Genomic DNA, 6,666 nt, shown 5'->3' on the forward strand with positions numbered 1-6,666 from the left:
GCTCCAAAATGTCAAACTTTCTTTTCTATCTACTGCCTTAGTACCAGAAATATTATCAGTAGTCCTAACTTTTAGAATGTAGCATTATACCCTGAACACTCCTATTAACATGGTAAATTATGTAGGCAGCATATGAATCCACTGATTATTAAATTTTTATGATTTATTTATTTATTTTGATATAAGATCTCACTCTGTTACTCAGGCTGGAGTGCAGTGGCACAATCACAGCTCACTGCAGCCTTGACCTCCTGGGCTCAAGCAATCCCCCAACCTCAGCCTCCTTAGTAGGTAGGACCACAGGCACACATCTGGCTAATTTTTTTTATTTTTTATAGAGACAGGGTCTCACCATATTGCCCAGACTGGTCTCAAACTTCTGGGCTCAAGCCATCCTCCCACCTTGGCCTCCCAAAGTGCTGGGATTACAGGCAAACTGGACTGATTATTAAATAGAAGTGTGGAAAAGAATCAATGAAAATATACACACAAAGCCTCCCCTTCCAGAACATGTGATTCAGTAAGGAATCCAGAAATAAGTGTTGTTTTGGAAAATCATCTTAGGCCTAATGTTCATCCTAGCTTCAGAGCCACTGCAGTACCCTCAGTAAGTATCCAAACACAACAGAATGAATTTGTTCTTTTTAAGTGCCATGAAATAATAGGACAAGGTAAGTTTGATGGTGAGATCGCAGTCAGCAAAGAAAAAAGTAGGCCAGAACAGTTTGCTTCGGGAAAAACTCTGGAGTTCAGGGGACAAAATGAAGAAACTGAATACTGGGAAGCATGAAGGGAACTAGAATAGGAAGAAGAAAAGCTTTAAAACTACTTTCTATTAGGTTTCTATTAATAACTTATGCTGAGGTGGGCATCAGCGTTGAACATTTCCAGCCTTAAGAGTTCTTTAAAACTGTGAAAAATAGTTCGCAGTTCCTCAAAAAGTTTAACATAGAATTACCAAATTACCCATCAATCCCATTCCCAGATATACACCCAAAAGAACTGAAAACTGGTGTTCAACTACTTGCACATGAATGTTCATAATAGTGCCATCTACAGTAGCCAAAGGGTGGAAACGACTGAAATGCCCATCACGGATGAATGGATAAACAAAATGTGGTATATCCACACAATGGGATATTAGCCATAAAAAAGGCACGAAATACTGATATATGCTACAATAGGCATTAACCCTAAAAACATGTTAAGTGAAAGAAGCCAGATACAGAAGGCCACATATTGACTGTATGGTTCCATTTCTATGAAATATCCTTTATAGGCTGGGTGCGGTGGCTCAAGCCTGTAATCCCAGCACTTTGGGAGGCCGAGACGGGCAGATCACGAGGTCAGGAGTTCGAGACCATCCTGGCTAACACGGTGAAACCCCGTCTCTACTAAAAAATACAAAAAGCTAGCTGGGCGAGGTGGCTGGCGCCTGTAGTCCCAGCTACTCGGGAGGCTGAGGCAGGAGAATGGCGTAAACTCGGGAGGCGGAGCTTGCAGTGAGCTGAGATCCGGCCACTGCACTCCAGCCTGGGCAACAGAGCTAGACTCCGTCTCAAAAAAAAAATAATAAAAATAAAAAAATAAAAATAAAAATAAAAAATAAAAATAAATATCCTTTATAATCAAATCCATAGACATAGAAACCAGGTTGGTGGTTTCCAGAGGCTGGGAAGGATGATGGCTTACATGGGAAATGGAAAGTGGTACTAACGGGTATAGCGTTTTAGGATGATGAAAACTTTCAGAATTTTCTGAAATTCTGAAATTTTAGGATGAAAATTTCAGAATTTTCAAGATGATGGTTGCACATCATCTTGAATACACTTAATGCCACTGGATTAAACACTTAAAATAGCTAAAAAGGTAAATTTCATGATTCCTATATTTTGTCAGAGTTTTTTGAAGTGCTTTACAGGTATACATTTTTTATTCCAACTCAGTCCCCTTGCCTAGGGACCTTGAAGAAGTATCCTCACAAGCGAGCTTCCCACGGGCTTGCTGGTGCTTCTGCAGACATCCCTCCCTTCAAACTTGAGGGCCCAGACAGGGCTGAGCAGGTGTGAACAGGAAAGACTGCTCAAGTGCAGATCTCAAGTTACCCTGTGCCCTGGATGAGGAGATGGCTGGAGGAAAGCGAGAAGAACGTCTGAACAGTGTAGCTCCCTAAATGTCACTGGGCTTTATGTGATTAAGCTTCCCCCACACTCTGGAAACTTCAGGGATTGGTAGGCAATGGCCGCGGCATGCACCCTACAATTTAAACACAACACAACAGAAAGGAAGATTCCAAAGCAGACAAAATGCCAAAGAAAATTGCCCTGTGAGCAGGCACTGTCTATATCCTTACCGAGTCGGCACACAAACAAAAGTGCCCATTTCTTTTTCATGCCACCCAGTTCTGCCTTACTTGTCATCTACAATGCAGAAATGTGGGGCGGTGGGGAGGGGAATGAAGCTATTTTCTGGGAATTCGGAGAATTCCCTACCTACCTGATGACTGCCCTCCAAAACATTCAATTATAAGACTTGAACAGTGGAGAAAAATGTTTTTCTAAGGGGAATCTGTCTTCTGATTACAGATAGAGATAGTCCCTCATTCCATTTCTCTGTGCCTGCTCTCTACGGTTTTACAGTAGCCAGGTCTTCGATTCATAGTTCATCACAGCTGATTGTCCCTGTTCTGTTTAGATAACTTAGATAAACAGAATGCACTGCTTAAGTGCACATGTGATTGGACATAAACAAAAGGAAACTTTTAAAAATCTGTAAGTCAAATTCAAGTTTTGTAAATGTATTTTAAGAGAGTGTTGAATGAAAGGTCATTCGACAAAAAGTTTATAAAGATTATTTTAGGGTGACAAGATTACTGCTTACATGTGGTTATTTTTCCTTTTCTTATATGTTCCTGTATTTTCTACAGTAAGTACATCTTTGTCACTTTTAATGTAATAAATTTTCTAAAACAATGTTATTTTGGCCCGATGTTAAATACATGTGTATGAAAACTCAACTGAATTACTGTTACTGTTCTATTTCCTTATAATCTTCGTCTATCCCCAATTGGCTCACATTTTTCTGGCTATTGGGGTCTCTATTGTGGATTCTTAACTTTCTACATCTTTTTCCACTTGATATCTTTGATAACTACAGGTGATTTTTTAGAAGATGTTGGGGTCAATAGCATAATCTGTGGATTTAAAACAGTGATTAGGAAATGGAATGAAGTCCAATGAGAGATATCTTCATTTAGAATTTTCCTTTACATGAACTTTTTGTTGCAGCAATAATATACTTACAGAAGAGTGCAAATAAGTGTACAGCTAAATCACAAAGTGAACACACCTATGTAATTGACACTCGAGTTGTGAAACAGACCATGTCCAATACCCAAGGCCTTCAACATGCCTGCTTCAATTCCCAGCTCCTGCCTCCTCCCCAAAAGTAGCCACTGTCCTAATCTCTAACACCACAGGCCAGAATTGTGTATTTCTAAACTTTATATAAATCAGTATGTATTTTTGTGTGTCTAGCTTATTTCATGCAACATGTTTGTCAAGTTCATCTGTGTTGTAACAGTAGTTCCTTTTTCATTGTTTTGTAATGTCTCTTTGTACACATACAGCACAGTTTATTCTACTGTTGGTGGATATTTGGATTGTCTCTACTTTGGAGCTATTATAAATCATGCCACTATGAGCATTTTATGTGATTTTTAGAGGACCATATGTATGCTTCCGTTGCCAACTTCTGTCGCCCAATTTATACCCGGGTGTGAATTACTGGGTCACAGGGGTGTGTGAATGTGCAGCCCACGTAGATATTGCCAAACAGTATTTTAAAGCATTGTACCAATTCATACTCTCACCAGTTCTATAAGAAAGTTCCAGTTGCTCTACACTCTTACCAACTGTTGATATTTCAAACTTTTTCATGTTAGCCATTTTATCAGGTATGTAGTATATGCTTGTGATTTAAATTTGCATTTCTATGATGTATTATAGTGAGATTGTTAACCTTTTCATCTGTTTCTTGGCTATTTTGGTGATCCTCTTTCATGAACAGTGCCTGTTCAAGTATTTTGCCCACTTTTCTATTGGATTGTCTGTATTTTTTGTGTTTTACAATACATTCTGGATACAACTCTCTTAACAGTGATATGTATTACAAATGTATTCTCTTCTAGACGTGTGCTTCTGCCAAGGTGCAAGAAAGATCTTCTTAATGCATCAAGGATGGAGATAATCAGAGCTGAAATGCAGTCCCTGTGGTGGATGATCTATTTTCAGGTTATTTATTTATTTATTTATTTATTTATTTATTTTATTTATTTTTTTTTTTTTGAGATGGAGTCTCGCTCTGGTTGCCTCAGGCTGGGTGCAGTGGCGTGTTCGCTCCACTGCCAAGCTCTGCCTCCCCGGTTCCACGCCATTCCTCTGTCAGCTCCCGAGTACCCAGCTAATTTTTTGTATTTTAGTAGAGACGGGGTTTCCGTGTTTGCAGGATGGGGTCTCATCTCCATGACTCATGTCCGCCTGCCTCGGCCTCCCCAAGTGCTGGGTTAGATTGGCGCCACCGCGCCTGGCCCCAGGTTATTTATTTTTAAGATTTGGTTCTGCAGAATCCCAAATGAAAACCTGGTATGACTGCTAAGACCCTTTCTCCTTGGCAGGTCTTTAGTTCCAATTATTTCATCCTAGTCTCATAAGAATATTTAAATTTCTGCTCAGCCTCTTGGCTTCTCTATTACTAATTGCAAATCAGCAAATTTCTCTACTGGAAAAGTCACATGGGGCCAAATGTCCTCTCTGTCCTTCCTTACTTTCTGGGAATGTTGGCCTGCAAATCCTCACTGCTGGTTTTTCTGTTTTGTGGATTTTTTTTTTTTTTTTTTTTGGCAGCCTTACAATATTTTAAAACTTCAAACAGATGAATACACACACAAACATATATATGCATATATATGTAACATGTATGTATGTATATGAAGATTGACTGTAACAAGCTTGTTAGCCATGGTTTAGAAACAGAACTTCCAACCAAACTTTTTGTGGTTTTTTGGTTTTTTTGTTTTCATTTTTTGTTTCTTTAAAAACAGGTTTTCACTCTGTCACCAGGCTGGAATGCAGTGGCATAGTCACAGCTCACTGCAGCCTTGACTTCCTGGGCTCAAGTGATTCTTCCACCTCAGCCTCTTGATTAGCCAGGACTACAGGCACATGCCACTACACTTGGCTAATTTTTTTTATTTTTAATAGAGACAAAATCTCAGTATGTTGCCCAGGCTGTTCTTGAACTCCTGGGCTCAAGCAATCCTCCTGCATTGGCCTCCCAAAGTGCTAGGAGTATAGGCATGAGCCACTGCACCCAGCCTTAACTTTTCTTCAATACTGTACCTCTTTGGGAGGCTGAGGCAGGCGGATCACAAGGTCAGGAGATCGAGACCATCCTGGCTAACACGGTGAAACTCCATCTCTACTAAAACTACAAAAAATTAGCCAGGCGTGGTGGCAGGCACCTGTAGTCCCAGCTACGTGGGAGGCTGAGGCAGGAGAATAGCGTGAACCTGAGAGGCGGAGGTTGCAGTGAGCCAAGATTGCGCCACTGTACTCTAGCCTGGGCAACAAAGGGAGACTCCGTCTCAAATAAAAAAAAAATTACTGTACCTGTTTTCTAATGAGCTGGTACAATTGTTACCATTATACAATGAGAGTTACATAATGTACTGTGTTTTACTCTGAGCCTACATGTTGAAAATCACAGCTTACATTCGTGGCTTTTTCAGCTTAGAATCTCATGATTTATTTTCTCCCTATTTTCTACCCCTTTACCACATTTTAACCTTTTACCCTGATATTTCCTTTTAAAAATCTTGTTTCACTCATAGTGTATAGGCCACCTCAATTCATTTTGGCTATAGCTAGGGTAGATGAATGGATAGACGGATGGACAGGTAAACACATAGATATGTCAGGTTTTCAAATCCCAAATCAATCAAAATTTTATCATTGAAAACATCTAACAAAATCAAGTCCACAGGCAAAATCATTTAACAGAATGGTCTATCCATAGAAAAATCTCCATTTACAATAAAACTAAGAAAAAAATATTTGTAAACCACCAGTCCTGGCTCAGAGGTGATACAGAAAGACCTCTGTGGCATGCCTGTACTGTTCACCTGTACCTGTGGTGAGCAGGTGAAAGAAAGTCAGGATAGGAAACCTGGATGTCCACTCCTCATAAATAAGAAATGGCTCAACTCTAGACAGTGAACTTTTGAAGACTTTCTAGATAGATGGTCCTTAATTCTCACAACTGTAAAAGCTTCTGGATTTCTTCAAACTTCTTTTACATTCAAATTAAAATTACACTGAGATACTATTTTTTACCCACACTGGTAGAAATGCAAAATGACACAACTCCATTGGAGAACCATTAGAAATGTCCATCAGGATTTCATATATATTTACCCTTTAACCAAGCAAACCTACTTCCAGAAATACATTCAAACGATATACTAGCTTCATTATTGTTAATCAGAAAATATTAAAAGTCATATTTATATAGCTATTGCAGTACAATTGGTAATAGCAAAAAAAACCCAAATATTCATAAATAGGAAACTAGCTAAATATAAGTATATTCATACAATGTAATATGATA

Source organism: Rhinopithecus bieti, unplaced genomic scaffold (genome assembly GCF_001698545.2).
Source record: "Rhinopithecus bieti isolate Rb0 unplaced genomic scaffold, ASM169854v2 scaffold_5948, whole genome shotgun sequence".
Lineage (NCBI taxonomy): Eukaryota > Metazoa > Chordata > Mammalia > Primates > Cercopithecidae > Rhinopithecus > Rhinopithecus bieti.